This window comes from Aquila chrysaetos, chromosome 5, assembly GCF_900496995.4.
Source record: "Aquila chrysaetos chrysaetos chromosome 5, bAquChr1.4, whole genome shotgun sequence".
Taxonomy (NCBI): Eukaryota; Metazoa; Chordata; class Aves; order Accipitriformes; family Accipitridae; genus Aquila; species Aquila chrysaetos.
In genome coordinates this window covers 65,804,241-65,822,861 of record NC_044008.1, presented here as the reverse complement: position 1 = coordinate 65,822,861, position 18,621 = coordinate 65,804,241, and the positions used below count along the sequence as shown (strand labels likewise).

Sequence of the window (18,621 nt, the reverse complement as noted above, 5' to 3'; positions counted from 1 at the left end):
TGTTGTTGACCCCTTTTTAAAAAGAATGCCGCCCTTCAAATGTCTTCCGCACCCCCCCCCCCCCCCCACCCTTCTGGAAAAACACATAGAGCAAATGCTGATCTCACTTCTGCCTGGAGTAAAGCTTGGTACGTGCTGGGATGCTCAGAGACACAATTTGCGAGTTAATCTGCACTGAAAGCAGACTGAAAAGTGTGTTGAACTGTTTCTACCTATTACATGCTATTTAGCAAGGTAGTTATGGACTGAAATTTTTCATGTCATATTTGCATGGATAAAAAAGGCTGCCCAAGAGCGGAGCTGGCTCTCCCTTTGCTATGGTGGAGGCGGTGGTTTGTAAAGGACTTGAGTTACAGCGGGGGCATGGCTGGGTGCTCTGGGGCTCTTTACTGGCTACCAATTTGCTCCTTACTCACCTCAGTACTTTTAAAAAATTGATGTTTTTTTTTTTTTAAAGCCTGATCCAAAGTGGGTAGAAGTTGAGGGCAGTTTCCCTCTTAACATCAGGGGGGTTTGTCTCTTGAAGCATTTGCTGGATTTTCATCTACTTATGACAGTGATAAAGTAGATATCACTTCACTCTCTGGTTTCCTGGCATTAGGCTGTGGGGCCATATGTGTGATTTTTGTTCTGGCTGTGGCTCATGTTCTTCTAAAGCAAAGGCTCATGAATGGTGTCTTGAAATCTGTCTGCCCATCGCCCTGTTTTTCACCCTCCTGATTTAGTGCTACTTTTTATAATCTGGACCTCTCAAAATCTCTGAATTCTGCCTATCAAAAATCCTTGTAAATACAGAGTTAGTGTAGGTTGGCAGAGCTCCACTGGCTTCCACGAAAAGCTGGTTGGCACCATTTGGGATTCTAACCTGGTGCTTAGAATAAATCTATCAAGACTTACTCCAGAGAGGCAGAGATTAAAGTCAATAGTGTTAAAGCTCTGCTTTGGAGCCCACCCATGTCAGAAATTATGTTTTCCTGAGCTACTATTAAGCAAGACTTCATTGCATGTCTTTTTCAGAAGAAAGCCAAAAACATCCTGAGGCCTTCCATGTTCCCTAAGCACCCGTATGTACAGGTGCTGTATTTAATACACAATTTTGGAATTGCTGCTCCTTCCAGCCTTCCCATTTGTCTTACCCTGTTTGGATCCCGAAGAGTCCAGGAACTGAGAATCTTCTTCCAGTTACTGGTTGACTGGTGGCCAAGTGTCCCAGAGGCACCTCCTTTCCACAGGATGGTCCTCACTACCCCACATGCAGGTAGAGGATGCTGCCAGACGCCGGGCACTCTTTCATCCAAGCCCTTTGCTCTTTTGCTCTTGGCTCTTGCTGTGTCCTGCAGCTGCCAGGGTGATAGCACAGATGTGGTTACGGATTGCTCTTCAGGAAAGGGTGCAAACAGAAAACAGATCATGGAGTCCTCCCTGTAAATATCTGTGAATGCAATGTATGCTTGGTTTAAATGTTTCCCAGTGATGTTTTTAATCCTTTGGTAAATCAAACCCTGAATGATACTCCTGTGACCCCAGTGATGTGGGGGCTGAGGGGAAGTAATACCTGGAAGCTTTTGGAAGTGTAGAGTTTTGGCATGGGCGTTTGCCTCTGTAGTGAAAGGTTTGTAAAGTGGAGTTGGAACCTTTCACCCTCCTCCAGCTACACCTCTTTGGAGCCACTGTAATGCTGTTGCTCAGATGAATTCTGGGATCAGCACCAGTGCAGCAGCAGATTAGACCTAGGGAAGAATGTTGATTATGTCCCCCTTCTTCACATCTGTCCATGTGAGTCTTTGTTAATGTTACAACTGAGTCAGATTTCCCTGACCTGGGAGATGGATGTGTTTTTTCTGGAGAAAATTCTGCATTCCTCACATTGTGAGTTCTGAGGAGCCACATATATGAGAGTGAGAGGCTGGGGAGAGCAAAGAGGTGGCAAGATCCACATGGATAAAGTAATTAAATTGTTACTTTGGCAGATACTTCTTGAAGAGTGGTGGAAGATTATCAGATGGACGAGGATTTGAGCAAAAATGGTCACAATGTGGTTCCCAGAATGGTTCCTAAATCCAGCTTTAGGTCCTGTATTAAAAGAAGCCTGATTTCTACTGGCACTGAAAAACTGCATCTTTGAATTGCAAGCGCTTCTGGTGCAGAGTGCCTGAATGCCCAGAGATGGAGTCAGAGCCTAACTTTGTGCTCTCATAATTCAAACCCAGGCACCAGATGATCGTTTTCTGCAAACTATTTTGCTCATGGATATTTTCACTGGGATGAAAGCTTTCTAGCAAGATTGATTTTGAGTTACCCTCCTACTTATCCTCTGTGCCAGTAGCCCTTAGGACAAATAAAACTAACCCCAAAATGAACTAACTTCCTTGCCCATACAGAGCTTTCCGTTTAGTTCAATTTATGAGTATGGATTTTGACTGATTATTGTTGTGCCTGACTGGGTACAGAGCCATCTGCCTTGTGTTAGGTTTCCATGTGCTGCCTCTTCAGCCAGACTTCAGATGGTCGTTCTGGCAGGAGAAGCCCAGGTTCTCAGTTACATGGTAGTAACAAATGGATCTTTAAATGGAAAGAAATTATATTGTTATCTATTTGGAAGCAACACTGCAGTGCACTGTGTGGAAAGGAAAAAGGTGCCCAATGTGTTTATTATTATTATAACCCATCATCTTCTGTTGAAAGTAGAGGTGGCCTTAGAAAAAGTCCAAACTGCAGGGTATTTAGCTTTTTTTTTCCCAGAAATATGTTTGCTTTTAATGACATTTTCATCTATAAAAGCTAAAAATAACATGCCTCATTAAGTTCAAAGCACTGGGACACAGTTTGCTCTTTCTGGCTGAAAAGTTGAAATTTTCCCCAGAGAGGATCACGTTTTCTGTTGGGTTTGGTGTTTTGTCTGCCTGCCTGCCGCAGTTTTGCGTGGGTGTGGAAAATGCAGGGGAGCTGTTAAGCACCATTCACAAACCTGGAGCCTTGGAGGAGCTGAAGTCTCATTCCTGAATGGAGAGAAGTTGTTGTTGTCTCCTCTGCCAGGAGGACAGTGAATGATGCTAGCACAGCTGATAAGAGTGTTCAAGCCCATCATGCCGGTCTGTACCTGGGCTTTTCAAACCTTTGGTTTCAGGAGAAGACATTTCTAGTTGCAGTCTAGCAGATATTGTATAGCAAAAGCCACTGAGAAACCCCCCTCTTATTGTTTTGATTTGAGAAGGGATGGAATGGCTAAAAATACAACCATATCAAACGTCTGTGGCACTTCACCATACAATGCTGCCATTTGGTCCTCAGTACAGGCAAGAAGCGTCATTTCCTCTATATGTGATCTCATCTAGATTGTTCCTAGAATTATATCTGAATAGGAAAAGAGATACGGTGCAGCCCAGCGTGTTACGGCTTAGTAAATGGTGTTGCTTAATAAACGGTGTCAGATGTGCGTGGTGCAAAGAAGTCAGGACGTGAGTGCGAGGCTGGCCTGGACGCAGCCCAGGAGTGGCATGGAAGACAGGATGCTCGAGTGCTGGGCGGGAGGCTGAGTGGAAAACTGGAGACTTGGAGGAAAGATGATTAATGGAGCCTATGTGGTTCCTACTGAGAACAGTCAAGGCTGAGCTGATGGCCTGCAGAAAGGGCTCAGGTTGCAGAGCATGAGGCTAGCAGGGGCTCTGGTAAGCGTGGAGGTGGGAGGAGGCAAGTTTTTGTGTTCACAATGGATGAGGAGGTCAACAGCAAGGAAAGCGCTGAACCACGCTGACCTGCTGCCACCTCCTGTCTCGGGAACAGCTGAAAGCTTAGAAAAAGCAGTGACATCTGAGAATGGGAAAGCCTGAGCACTGTTGGTAATAAATTGTGCTGTGGCATCACCTGTGTAATGTTTCCAAGCAGGAGGAGAGACCCGTTGTGCTTCATGCTGTACATGCAGGTAGCGGAGAGACATCATCTGTCCTGAAAAGTTCACTGGCTAAATAAACCTTACATCCTTAAATGCTCCATAAGAGTTTTGGAGTGGCTGCAGTCAGGCCAGTGTGTGTCACACTTGGGATCCAAGCTTAGCTGGTGCAAGGCAGCTCTGGTGTGGGAACTGATATATTTTGTGCTGAGGCGTGACTGTGGCACTGTGCACAGGTTAGTATGCCTGTAGTAGCACTGATACACATCTTCCAGACAATCTGCAGTTTAAATCATCACCTTAGTTTCTACCCAAAGTTCTGTTGCATACACAACGGTCTGGGCTCAGACTGAACCAGATCAGATTCTGTCTCATTTACTGAAAAATGCATTTGATTTGCATCCATTTTTTAGTCTCTTACTGGTTGTTTTAAGACAGTTGCAGATGCAGTCCAGTGCAGGTTACTTGTCTTCTGGAGAGCAGTAAAAGGAGCTGTGGTTTTATACGCAGGTGAAATGTCAGCCCTTCCCTTCTTATTACAACGCCTGCATGTGTTTTTAGAATGTTAAGATGTATTTTAAGTAATTTAAAGTCAAATAATAATCGTAGTGGAGTCATTTTGCTGTTGATGCGCTCTCCAGTATTTTCTCCATTTTCAGTATGAGTTCCAGCCCCAATGAGAAGGAGAGTCTTAGTGGTGCTCCAGAGCAGTGAGTTTTTTACACGCTGATCTGTTTTAGGCTGCACGTGGTGACTAGACAGAGAAAAATATAAAAATAATCAGCAGGAGTGACTTGTGAGGGGCATCTGCCACATAACAGTTAGTTAGTGATAGAATTGCATGACATCTTTGCCTGCATAATTAGGCACTTGTTTGCCCGGGGAGCCCTGCGGGCCTTTCCTGATTTTCTGAAAGATTGTGTATGGGTTTGAAGTGTTTTTGCAGCTGATCCATCTGAAATCCCATCAGGTTAAAGGAAAAGAAAAGCCACGTTTGTTGGATTATGGATTCCAGATCCTCCAACTTCTGGAGCGGGCAGGGAGGGGAACGCAGATGGAATCATGACGAGCAATTAATCTCGTTGTAGCTTGGACAACCCTCGTCACAGGCTGACAGTGATTTATGAACAAGGCTTTAATATTTTTCTACTCTGTCTTGTGCAGGAGCAAAGTTAGATCTGCCTCAGTGTAAACTGGCATGGTTCCATAGGAGCTGATGGTCTATCAGCCGTTCTGAGGGCAACGCATTGCCTCCCGTCGTCATTGGGAGACATGAGTAACGATGCTGGTCCTCTGTCCTTCCTGCAACGGGGATGTGTATTTTGAGGTATGCGGCAAGATCTAGAGCTGTTCTCATCATTGCCTGTGAGCAAGCGATTGAGCTGAAGTGGGTGAGGTTCCTCTTGTGAGTTCACAGTTCAGCCGTGGAGAAAAACATGGCGAGCTGTACAAAGCCATGGCTGTTCCCAGTGACATGGGGTCCTTCCCAGCCCACTCCACCCGGCGTCGAATGACTTCCGCAGCTTTTTGCCAGATGGAAGGAGCTGAGGAAGGAAACCCCCCTTTCAGGCTGCTTCCTCCCCACCTGCACAGGCACTTTTGCCACAGCTCAACTCTGTAAATCAAAACATTTGCTGTATGTTTGGCCCATAGTTCATGTTATCTTCAGCCAACAGGCTTCTGGTAAGCCAAGCACGAGGTCCTAGAAACTTGGGGGGTGGTGTCGGTACCCATCGGTGGCATAGAGAGGAGTTGCCAGAGCCCCCAGAAACACCATGTGGACATTGGGCAACCAGCTTCCTGGTGCCAGGGAAGCGGTTGATTAGGTAAGTCGGGCCTCCTTTACATGTAATTTGCATGCATGCTTACAGTCATTTGAGATGTTTTTTTAAAAGGGGAAAGACTTAAATCTCCTTTTTTTTCCCCGTTCAGAGTGAATTTTGCTCAGTTGTTCAGTTTTGAAAGTAGGTGGACAAGAAAATGTTCATGGGGCTGAGGGTTAAAGATGAGGTGTGAGACTGAAGAATAGAGCTGGATCTCATTCTATACCCACCTCTAAATTCAGGTACTATTAGAGCTTTTTCCAGGTCAGACCATCACAGCTGCTGGTGGGAGTGCATCTGGTCTAATTTCACGTTTCTCAGCCATTTTGAAATTCAAGATTGCTGAAGTTTCCTGCTAAAATGCAAACAGCCTCTTTGCCTCTAATCTCCTTCATTCCCTGAAGCTGCCCTTGTCTCCATCTTTCATCCAAATCCAGACAGAGGCTTCCACAAGGTCTTAAGCAGCCTTGTGAACATTTCCCCAGATGATTTTCATTTCCGCTTGCCTCTGCCCTTCTCCAATCCAACTAGGAGCTGAGGTTTCAAAATACCTTGAGGAAAGGCTATTCTTGTGGTTTTTCTACATGCTTCAGAGAAAGACATACAGAATATTTCTTGAGGGCCCGGCTTTAGGGGATTTTCAGTCTTGTTTTCCAGATCTTGCAGCTTTAGACAAGTTATCAAAATGTAGATGCTGAAGTGAATTAGTGAACTTCTTGAAGATTTCCTGTCACTAATAATATATTTGGGCATCAAACTTGGGACTGCTAGGTTTTTTTGTGGGTCAGAAAACCCCTTGTCTCAATTCTCGTGCAGGGCAATGTCCTGTTGAAGCCAAAGGACAGATGTCATTCAGAGGTGAAGTTAAGTCAGTCCTGGCCACATTCAAAAGTCCTAACCACAGCTAAGCCTGTTGTAACTTCCCTGCCAAAACTTTTCTTTGATTTAGGAAAAAAAAAAAAAAAAAGAAAAAAAAAGAAAAAGGAAAAAGGAAAAAAAAAAGTATTTTAATGAAATACAAATTTCTGTGGAATGTATCTGCTGTTTTCTAAAAGCATCCATGCTTTATCGGTAACTCAAAGCCAGAACATCATGGCTGAACAAAACTATTTACATTTGAAAGCTTTTCAGTTGAAAATGTGTATGTTTTGGAATTGAAAATCCTTTTTTATGGCTTTCATTTTTATGGGAACACTGGAAAATTTCTGCTTTGGGGAAGGACTATTCTGACTAGTAAGCTTTTTATTTTCAGAAGCCAAGTACTGTTTTCTCAAACAGACATTTCTACATATTTTTTTCCTCATATCTTTTTCTTCCCTCTTGCTGCTCAGACCATTTCCCTTGACTTGCTTAACTCTACTTGAAAACCAATATGAGAAATGGGGCTTTGTATTACAGGCTCTGTTGCCTGTCTCGTCGTTTTGGGCCAGCTAAACAACCATTCCGGATAGCACTCTGGTCTGATTGCAGGCACAAAAATGCAAGTTTTGCAGTGGAAGGTATTTGAAAGGTTTTTTCCAGGCCTGAGATATATATCAGCACTTTATCCACCTGAGCCTAGCCTCTGCTGAATGATAAGGTGCTATGGGCAGCGCAAGCCCCGATGATTTTAATCTAAATGGGCATGACAAGATGAGAGGTCAAATGCTGAGTGGATTTAACCATCTGACAAGTGCAATGATTAACCTTAAATATTTTGTATTCAGTTCCAGGGTGGAATTTCTGCATAGAGATAAGGCCATCAGCCATGGGCATTTATTTGCTGGTGACCATGGCCGTAATGTGCACAGCCAGTTAGGAAGTTCTGGTTATGTGTAAAGCTGTAAGTAATGACAGACAGTGAGTTGTTAAATAACTGCATAACTCATCAGGTATGGGAAGGTGCTTCCAGCCTGAAGTGTGGCTTTCCCTTGCCTGGAGAGCTGCAGTGGGCTGGGGACATGTGCAGCTCTCCAGAAATTGTGTGATTTTGTGTTGCAAAGTGCTGCCACATTTGCTCTCCACAGGCTGGGGGTCTTTCCCTGCTGCTCTCAGATCCTTTCCCTTTAGAGCTGCTGCTTATGGGGCCTTTTTTTTGGCAGAAACTCAGACTGGTGTCTTGTGCACTGACAGAAAAGCTGAAGGGGAGATGGCAGAACCAGACTGCGCACTTGTGTGGGACATTTGCATCCTGGATCTGGCCTCTTGCATTTCTGGCACATGAGTTTAGCTTCCAACCCAGATCCAGGTCAGAGCAGGGAGTTAAACTAAATTTCCAGGTGGCTTCAGTAGCCTCACACAATCTCATCTCCCAGCCTGACCCGGACAAAGCGGCAGGTTTCTGGTTGCACTGGAAGGTGGGTCTGGATCAGACCCATCCTCCTCTGAACGGCATTGCAGCGTGAGCACATGGAGGGCAGGGAGATATCATCTCTCCTGGCTCTCCTACATTTCGTCACCTGTTGCCTGTCTGAGGAGAGCCAGCTGTCTCTGCAGGAGGGCTTGGTTTAGTTAGACTGGCCTGCATGGAGAAGGGCTTGGTCCAAGGATCTTGCTGTGGGGTTTGGTGGGTGACAGTTCCTGGCTCGGTTCTCTTTGCTATTGTTACATTCAAGTACTACGCACTAGGACTGACGCAAGCGGGAAGATGCTGCCTCAAATTTCTACCAAACATGCTATTTTGATGTCTTTGACAAAACAGATCTTGCTCACCTTGCATACCAAGGTAATCTAGCAGTGATGCCAGCAAAAGAGGTGAGCTTGTGGGAGCTGGCTGCTGGTGAGTAGAGAACAGGCTCCAAGGCTGTGTTAAACTTTTAGGGCCATGTAGGCAGCAGTTGGCACCAAATGTGGCAGGAAAAATAGTATGGCATTAATTGATGAGGTGGCATGGCATTTCCTTACCTTTGAACTCCTGTTGTTTTGAGCTTAGTAATGGCATTCTAATATGCATTTTATGTGAAAGGAATACATCATTTATTTATGCACCTCACAGCTTAAAGTTCAGTACGGGAAAGGTATTTCTTCTCTCCACCTCTGGATGTTCAACTGTTTAATAATAATAGTTAGCTTTACAAGTTCATAACGTTTTATCTTTAATAGCAAGACATTTACCTTTTGCCTGCAATACACTGATGAATTTGCATGTTACACACCTGAGTGCAACACTGATGATGATAGAATATGCTAGCCTGGCTTGAACCAAATTATACACTTCTCCACAAGCCTTCAGCTAGTTACTTCTGTATGGGAGGCAGCAAACAATAATATAAATACAGACGGAAGAGAAGACAGAACAGATAGAAGACATTGGAAGTAACACACAGTGTGCAAGTATGTGTGAAATACTGTATATTCAAGCTCTAGCAGTGGTGCTGGGCACAGAGTCCTTCCAGAGCCTGTCCTTTGAATGCTCAGCAAACGCCCGTCAAACAATGCTGGTGCTCAGTGTTCAGCAGACAATGCGGGGAAAGCTTGACAAATGTGATTTGTTAGAGCAGAAACTGCAGAAAGTCTGGGCTATGAAAAATATAAGCCTAATACCGATTATTTATGGTGTGCTGGGATTTCCTGATGGGGTATTTCAGGAGCGCTGTGTGAGCTGGATTGGTAAAAGACCTTCCTGAAGCAGTGTTGATGAGCTCTTCTAAATCCTGAAAAGAATGAAAAAATCTGAAGTCACTGATGCTGCCTCTGAGGTTGGACTTGCATCCACCAGATTTGGGATGGTATCTCAGTCCTGATCTGGGGAAAGAAAGGCTACTGGTGCAAGTGCCCATTGCGCCCCAGGGCTTGCAGTGGGATGGCAAGGTGGAAATGGGCTTATTTAAAAGATAAAACATATTGTAAAAATCCTACAGAATGGTTAAATATGTTCCTAAAGCTGTGGTGTCCGTATTGACTGTGGAAGCCTAGCTGCAGCCATCCTGTATCAATTTAATCAAATGCCTCTTGTTCATGGCTGGACTCAAACTGCCCCCACCTTTAAGGAAAAAAGCAGCGTGATGCACTGGGTTCTTCCTGCTTGAGAGTATCAGGCAGCCTTTTCACCATCTCCCTGAGAAGCAGCAGTCACTGCCTCCACATGACAGGAGAAAAGTATGTTTTAAAGAGCAATATTAATAATAATAGCAACATTAAAGTGTGGGGAAGGATTACAAAGGTAATTCCGAGATCTTGCTCAGTAATGCAGGCTATTAACAAAAGATAATCACCTTTAAGTCAGTCACCTTTAGCCCTGGAGTAAAATGGAGGCACAATTATTCAATGCAGTACAAAAGTAATTTGAATAGAGATGGATGAACCGTCGCCTGTCTCAGTTCTTGCTTGGGAAACCAGCCAGGGCCAAGTCCTAAAGGAGGAAAATTTGATGAAGAAAAGGCAGCAATAAGTAAATAATTCCTGGTGTCCTCTCTGTTTTTCCACTGGAGCCAAAGTCGTTCACCCTTTGGAGTGCAAAAAGGGAAAGGGGGAGAAAATAGGAGAATGGTGTTGAAAAGCAGTTCTTCATGTTCCTTTTATGAGTAGCATTTGGAGGCTCTTAAATTCCAGAATGCCATAAAATGTCTAGATCCATGCTTTGCGTCAGAGCACGGGTTTTTGCCATCAGAAACCACATGGCCATGCGGCTTCATCATTTCTGTCACTTCAGGTCCGTGGCTGAGTAGCAGCCTGAAGTATGAGGTGGGATGAGCTTTGTATGGAAAAGGTACTGTGTCTACTGAAATAGGGCTCAGGAGCTGAGGAAATTATCAGCATGACCAAAAAGACATGGCCACAGGGTTTATTTATGTCCATAGGAAAACTTTCTGTGCTGGAAACTGGAGTCTTTCTTTGCAGCAACTGCTGTGTGTTCCCTTCCCTTGTGTCCATATCCTGCCTTTTTCCCAGAAAGTGGCCTGTGGTTGCTGGAGTGCAAAGGCTTGTTAGTTTTTGTAGGGTTGCTTCTGAGTGCTACTGTGCTGGTTTTGTTCTTTAAAAGGGTCATTGGAGTTTCACGCTGGGAGGAATGAGCGTATGGACTCTGGAAGCAGTCATGAGATTGCAAAAGTGACTTTGAAGGGTCTTTCAAGCTGCAAAGATGAGCAGTTGGGGCCCTTGGAAATGCCTGAGGCAGGGCTGTAGCCACACGCAAGTCCTCTGGACAATCTGACACTGACTTACCATCTGAGCTTGCATTCAACATGCTCTTGAAATTCCCACTGATTTTCCTTCCCACAGAAAGAAGCACTGGAGCTGAGCATCCAAAACCCATCCGTTGTCTTTGCATTGCCTCCATGAGCAGCAGCAGGGATGACAGGCAGGCAGCAAGGTGAAGGAAGACCCGGCGAGCCTTGCGGCACGTAGCTCAGCCTCACCCTTGCTCTGGAGCAGCTGAGGACGTCCGGGAGAGATTAGCAGGTATGAGAAATTACAAACGGAATAAACTTTTGGAAACAAAACTGAGAGTTGCCTCGAGAGGCATTGTTAGTGGCTGCTAATCCATCGAGCGGAGGGATAAGAAGCTCCAGTCCAGCCCAGTATAGAGTGGAATAAATACTGTGTTTCTGTTTTATGTCTTGTCTGTGCAAGCGAGGGGCCTCGTGTGCTTATTCCTGCGCTGTTCCCGTGTGGCTCCATCTGGATTGCTGCCTGCTTTGGCTTTATAAACAACATGGTAGGAGCTCAGCGTGTGTGATTATTCTCAAAGGTATTATTGCAGTGTTAGCTCCGGTTACTTGTTTTCCATTGCACAGCTCACGTGTAGGCTCCTTACCAAAGGCTCCGGAGCTGGTGGCCTGCCTGGATCTAACCTGTGTGATGGGGCAGCCCCCAAATCCTGGTTTGTAGAGTGTTGCTACTGGGTGCAACCCTCCATGTCCTGGAGTATGGGCTAGTATGCGAGCAATGCTGCCAAGGGAGTCCTTCAGAAGAGTTTGAAGGACATGAGAGAGCGTGTGAATGTCCACCAAGGGACACCTTGCATTGCAGTTGGTGAGCACTGCCAGGCAACTGCCAGGATCGGTGTGGAGCTAGCACAGAAAAGACCTCATCCTGCACTGGTGAGTGGAGTGTAGGAGGAGGCAGGGAATTGGGATCAGCTTTTGCAGCTGGAGACCTCTGATGGCAGTGCTATCAATTTGGGTTTTGTCTGTATGTTTGGAGGCAGCACCTCTGGGCGAGACACAGCATTATCAGAGGCTAGCAAGTGGTAACGCTGCAAGCAGAGGGAGGGATGGGATCTGTCCCTGACCGTTGCACAGCTCAGTAAATCAGAGGAGGGTTGCACTGTGGCCGGGATTCCAGCGCTGTCTGGAAATTCTCCGTACGTCCATCAGCACCTGCACCGTCAGGGAGTCTGAACCTTGGACTTCCAACCAGAGAGGTAAACATTTAGGACCCAAGCACAAGATGACAATAACCAGAGCAGGAACCTTTCCATTCCATTGCAGGTCAAGCCTGCTTTAGGCATTTCAACCCAGAATTTTTCTCCAGGGTTATTAGGGGGGCAGTGCCTACTCATGGCCCTTCACTTCGCCCCATAAAACGCTGCTCACACACTTGGTCTCCATCCACCCCCTACTTCAGGCTCCTGTTCAAGACCCTGGTGGAGAATATCTTGAAAAGGCAGACGAATTAGCCTTGTAAAAACTGGACTAAATTGATAGTGCATTTATTGCACTCTGATGTTAACCCTTGCTATGTTTTACTGGGGGCAAGCTCTGAGCTTAACACACCACATGCTGTAGGGTTTTCTGAATGTCCTTGGCCTCCAATGCTGGTAAGATGGGTGCTGCCAACTGCGCTGGCCCACATGGGCTCCTGGAGATGTGGTTCGCCACCTGCTGCCTTCTTGCTGTGGCGGTGTGTTGTAGTAGTGGTGGAATAGATGTCATCGAGTTTGTATTGGACATCGTGTTGGAGACACTTGTTCCCTGGAGAGTGTGCAAGCTAGATCAAACTGTGGATGGTTGTTGTCAGCTTTCCTTGTTGTGTGAAAATGAGGGGCACAGAAGTCTGGGCAGAGTCTCATGGGTGCTTAGGGGCTGTTTAGGCACCACATCCCTGTTGAGACTGGTGTGGGTTTGGGGAAAGAAGAAAGGGGAAGCAGCTGAAAATCGAATCCTTCTTGTGTTTTGTTCATCTGAAGCCCTAAGCAATTTGTGAGTTCACTTTCAATATCTGTCTATTAAAGCAGACCTTTTTTCCATAGAAATTGCTCTCAGGTTCTTGATCAGCTTGAATAAGCACAATGCCTTCCCTTGTCAGATAGGCCCGCTTCAGCCGTAAATCTGATGCTGAGAAATTAGATTTCTCTACTGCTCCCGAGCCATCATCAGAAGAGTAAGACGATGGCAATCCATGGGGAGAGCTGAGTGTGGCATCACTGTTATGTGTCTGCCCGTGCAGGCGCTGGGCAGGGTTTCCTCGGCTCACCAGAAAGGGAAGTTTGCCCTTCAAATTCTCATTTGATATGTGGTGGATGAGCTGAAAGAGCTGTGGACTGAAACCAGGAACTAGGAACCGTTTAACTCTGGCTAAGCCAAATGAGGTAACCTCATAGCTAGCATTACTCATGTTGTAGTGGAGAAAAAAATGTTTTCCTCTTTCAAGAGTCCTGGAAGAAATGGGGTGGTGTCTCCTCTGTGCAAGGTGCTAACATGTCCCAGCCGTTGACTGACTCTTCATGTCTGGGAGCCAGAACTGTTTTTAAAACTACTAAGGGATGGCTCACGGCATTCGTTATTTACTATGACATATTGAGCACCACGAACTGCTGGTGGCCAAAATACCACGAATCAGGCCCCCTCAACTCAAGAGACAGCTTAGAAGAAAAAGTTAAAAAAAAAATAAATCCATTAATACTGAACTCTTTGTTCTGCTTTTGATAGCCTTTACTATTCATGTTTTTGAGCTTTCCTCTGCAGCCGTAAAATTCAGAAGAGCATTTAAAAAAAATTAAAGCTGAGATTTTCTTAAAATCACATGTTTCCAGACACAGGGGACTTGAGAGTAAAGCTCCAGATATAATCCTGAGATTTGGCAGTGCTCTTTGTATCATATTAAGTGATGGTCTACAGCACTCGTTAATTACTGCAGGCTGAAAAACAATTCTGGCTCCTGACAGAGGTCTTCTGCTCATTCTCAGCGTATAAGTTTCTCCAGTTCTTCTGGGTAGGAGGGAAATATCACTTTCTAAAGGGCATGGGTGCAAAATTACACAGTGATATAACCTGTATTTGGCTTGAACAGTATTTTTAAACTGTTTTATTCAAAACAAAGTTTGAGTATATACAACTAAAATTATCTACAAATCTGTTTCTGAATAATCATACAGGTAATCTGGTCTTTGTAAGCCTCCATGTCTAATCCAAAATCTGTTGAAGACCAGCGGAAGAGAGCAGGCTGCTGGTTGAAACAGGTGATAGTCAGTGATCTGGACTATATTGATGGACACATCCAGGATCAATCCACATTTCTTCTCCCAATCCTCTGCAAGCTGGGCTTTGTGCAGGTACGCAGGAGCAGGGGTGTCACCTGGCAGATACAGCACCAGTCTGAAAACAATTCTCATTTTAATGTTCATTAAAACTGGTCTATTTTTGGACCCTAGATCAGGCACTCCTCTGCAGTGTCGTCCTGCTTGCACCTTCTGAGTTGTCTGCTTAGACACAAAAGCATTTGGGGCAGCACCTCTCTGTCCCAGGTCTGGCACAGGGTGACTCTGCTCCAAGCTGAGGCAAGGTTTGTAATCGAGCTGGGCTCCCCTAGTCTCTGCTAAGATGGATTTACGGTAGCTGAATGTGTCGTCTTTGGCCACAGTGGAGACAATCTGTAGGTGCCTTTGGAGATACTGTCCCATGGTTCCCCGCAGACATGGTGGAGGGGGACAGGACATTGCCTCCTGGACAAGAAAGGTGTTTTGGTGCAAAGCTGTTAAACACAATTCTTAGGATACAGAAAAGCGAAGGTGGCCTCTCTTCCTTCTCCAGCCAGCTCACAGCCAAATCCCCATTATTTTTACAAGCATCCTCCACCTGCTCCTGGCCCTGACTCTCCCATTGCCAAGGACCTGCACTGGCTGTCCTTCATCGCTGAGCAATGGTCCCTATCTATAGATGTTGCCTTTCACTTTTTGGCAGTCTGCAGGGGAGCAGCGAGCTCAAAGCAAAGGCAAGAAGCATTTTCACAGTCCTGGCCCCAGGGCTGATCCCCTGGGTGAGATGCCTCTTCTGTCCCATGGAGCTTTTAATACTGGAAGAGCTGCAGCAATTCATTGTGGTGTGGGGGACTGGGGCAAAAAGGCAATTTATCTCGATTGGGGTTGGAGAGGAAAGCATTCACCTGTTCCCCTTTTATTGTCCCTGCCTTTGCTCCGCTGTCCACTGCCTGCAGCCCCGCGTCTGGCAGGGCTGACTCCAGCAGCCGGTGGGTTCCCGGGGCTTTGTCTCTGTGCGAATGCTGACACGTTCCAGCAAGCTGCCACACAAACACAAACATCAAAGGGCTGGCATGTGTGTTTTCTGAAGCAGCTTTCTAGGTTTTACTGGGCTATAAAATACAGCGACGAGGATATAAAAACAAAGCTGTGATGGACTTAGCAGAGAGCCAAAGCAAGCGAGGAGAGAAATGATGAAAATGAGAAAAAGGGTTATGAGCGAGGAACGATGTATCAGCTCCGTGTCAGGAGGAACAGATTTTGGAATAACTGTGAAGAGCATAAAACTGGTTTAGTCATTAAGGAAAAAAAATAGAAAAAGAAAGAAAAAAAGAAAAGGAGAAAAAAGCCTGATAAAAATGAATAAAGGAGGGAACTTCAAAGCATAAATTTCCTGACTGCATGACACTGATGTTTTGAACAGTTGTTCTGTGTGAGATAGCAGCAGTGATTTTAATGAACTTTAAAGAGCAGTATAAATAGGAACAAACAAAGAAAGGCGTTTGCATTAGCACGGAGCTAGGCACTGAGCTAATTGCCTGAACAGGATTTAAATGGCAGGTTATTATTTTTTTATTTATGTGTATAAACCTATTTTTCTATTTGGGTTTAAGAAAACAGAATAAAATAAACTCAAGCATCTCAATTTGGATTTTCAAGGGAATCAAACACATGCTTGATTTCCATGAAGTACTTGAGCTGCTGAGCCAAAGGGCAGTGAAATGGGTATAGCAGAGAAAGGGGGGAGCCTTTTGTTGGCCTATAAGGAGGCTGGGTGGGTAGAAGAATTTATTTTAGTTTGATGCACAGGCTCTCTCTGATGTTTCAAATGGATTTCACAGTGCGGTTGCATGGGGACTCGGAGGATCAGAACCATCAGAAATGGGGAAAAAGCAGGTCACCTTGTACTTGGAGTGGGTCACCTTATTCTCATCCTAGGCTAGAGATTTCCTTATGCTTTGGATTTTCGGATTAGCGCATTTGTTTGTACTCGGGCCTGCTTCTTGCTTTTATGTGTGCTGTAGCTCAGGGCTAGATGCCCCCACTGCTGTTGGCAGTAGATGTGCAGAAGCACCTACCAGGAGAGGTAAGGGTGCTCTGATGTCTGGCAACCCGCTCCTGGTCTTGGCTACTGTAAGGTATCATTGATGCCTGCTTTTCTGCCTTGGTATACTCACCTGAAAGAAAGTCAGCTATATTGTGGACCAGATTCACTTGTGGGTCTGACATTTCTAGTCAAACCTCTCTCACCTGTTCTGCATTTGGTGGACTAAGAGCCACCACTGTGTAGATAAGCAGAGGGAGTCAGCCTTCAACATTTGCCATGTTGAAAGCATCCTGGCCTGTATAAGTGGGTTGTCTTGTTAGAGAAATTTGTGGTCCTTCAAGAACTGCTAAGGAAGTTAATTAAAAATTATAATCTCTAATTGGGTACATGACTGGAAAGCCAACGTCCTGTATACCTGAGGTATAGAGTAGTACAAATTCAGATTGCAATCACTGGTTTCTGATTCCCATCCTGACTTCCCCCTCAAAGACTTCAAATTTTGATGGACTGCAAGCATGAATGAGCTCATCAGCTCTCCCCAAGGCCCATCATCACTCTGCTGCTTGTAAAATAGGTTTCTTTTGCCCTGTTGCCCTGGGGAAGAAGTTCACACACCACAGCCACTGCTCTCACGGTCACCTTTTGCCCTGCAGTACAGTCAGCCTGCCTCTTCGTATGCCATTTCTTCCTGGAAGAGGCACTTGCCGTGCAGTGTATTTCTGTGCTGACCCCCTACAATCCTTGGATATTTTGCCAAAAACCAGAGGCCGAAGGAGGGAATCATCTGTCTGATATGCTAACTACAGCTCTGGTCGTGGGTCAGAACGGTAGGGTCTGGAGAAAATCCAGCCCGTCTCCATCAGCTCTTCCAGCTGCCGCCCCCCATCATCATTTTGCTCCTTTGATTAAAGAGCAATGTGGAGTCAGAAACCCCCAACAAAAGCCAGCCTTCAGTGGAAAAGTAATTAATCCTCACTTGACTCCATATTTGTTTCAAATTAAAATTCTGGAGGAGTCCATGTGCTTTTCATATTTATTCTTCCTCCATGAGAGGGACTGGCCCAAGATGGACATTTCTGAGCTGCTCAGATGGCTACATATTAGAGTGATTACAATTATCAGCACTGAGATTAAGGGATTCGGGTTAAGAAAAGAGGGACTTGGGGAAGGAAAAAGCAGAAGGAAGGCAGAGGAAGAAAGGAAAAATGCTTCAGTACCTTCACTTGCAACCTAGAAACAGCTTGTGTTTGCAGTCCATTAGCTCCTGTTGCCTGCTTTATTTTTAGTGACCATAGTCTCAGGTACCATAAGAAGTCCTTTAAAGTGTGTGCACAGTTGGAGGAAACAAGCCAGCTTAAAGCAGAAAAGAGGCCCCACAATTTTGCCAGCTTCTAGAAACCAGCCTGAATTGAATGCTTGCTCAAGGTTGCCGAAGGTTCAGAGAATATAAAGGCTCTTGCAGTGCTGTTTGTAGAAGATTTAATGGGTCAGTCTGTTCTTTTTGGCTATGCTGAACTGTATGTTTCTGAGCCAGGTGCTCTGACTTTTTTAGTGCCAAACTCCTGATACAGTCAGTGGGGCTGACTTTTGGGAAGTGCCTGGCCTTGACTGGCTTGAAGCTATTGATCCCCCCTTCCCATGATTCAGGTGGGTCACTCAAAATGGGGACATCACAAATCACTTTTTCAGACCCATGCCTGGGCATGCTGCGCCTGGGTGCTTCTGTCTGCTGAGTCTGGAAGCTCCGCACTGTGGGTCCTCATTCCAGTTCAACAGAGATCATGTTCTGGGCTTTCTCATTAGCATCAGCAAGGAGGATTAGTTTGATATGGGTTTATTTGTAAGGACTAAACACCTCTTCTCCACGTGTCCGAATGGTGATGTGCAGCATTGACTTCATTCTTACCTGATCTTGGTGCCATTCAGAGTAGGACCTCTTCACAAAAACCTCTCTAACCCTTCCTGCTCAGCAGCCCTGTGGTAGCAGGATACAAAGATTTTTTTTTTTTTTTTATGCTCTGTTGAGGCACAGTGAGTAAGATGTAATGATTTGTAACAGGAGACCCTGTCCACCCTCCTCCAGCCCCCCAACCTGTTCTGGTCTGCAGCAGTCTCTGGAGCTGGGGAGAGGCCAAGTCCGTTCCTGTGCTCCGGGCTGGAACGTGCCCCGGACGGGTTGAGGTTTCTGCAGATGTAGGTTTTTCTGAGCTTGTGCAAACTCTGACTTTACAAAAGCTTGTAAATTGCCCACATTTTCTAAAGGACAACCACAGGGACATCCCCAATAAAATGCCTGCTCCAAAGTGGGAAAGGCAGTGAGGAATTTTTAAGGGAAGGGTTGCTTGAACTGTTTAACTTAGCTGAAGAATGTTATTTTTGCTTCTATCCCCATCCCAGAAAGGGGCAGGTCATTTTAGATATAAATTAAAGAGAAAATATTGCTGGAGGCAGATTGTTCACCTGT

The 18,621-nt window shown here is 45.4% G+C and overlaps 1 long non-coding RNA gene across 4 annotated transcripts in view; it reads left to right on the top strand.

The window, feature by feature from the left end:
* LOC115341743 overlaps positions 1–18,621 on the top strand; it is a 101,634-nt gene that overhangs the window by 9,682 nt on the left and 73,331 nt on the right. For all 4 annotated transcript variants that reach the window (XR_005932497.1, XR_003923514.2, XR_003923516.1 and 1 more), the window contains exon 2: positions 10,912–11,091. This is a non-coding gene — a long non-coding RNA (uncharacterized LOC115341743). The remainder of the gene's footprint in view (positions 1–10,911; positions 11,092–18,621) is intronic.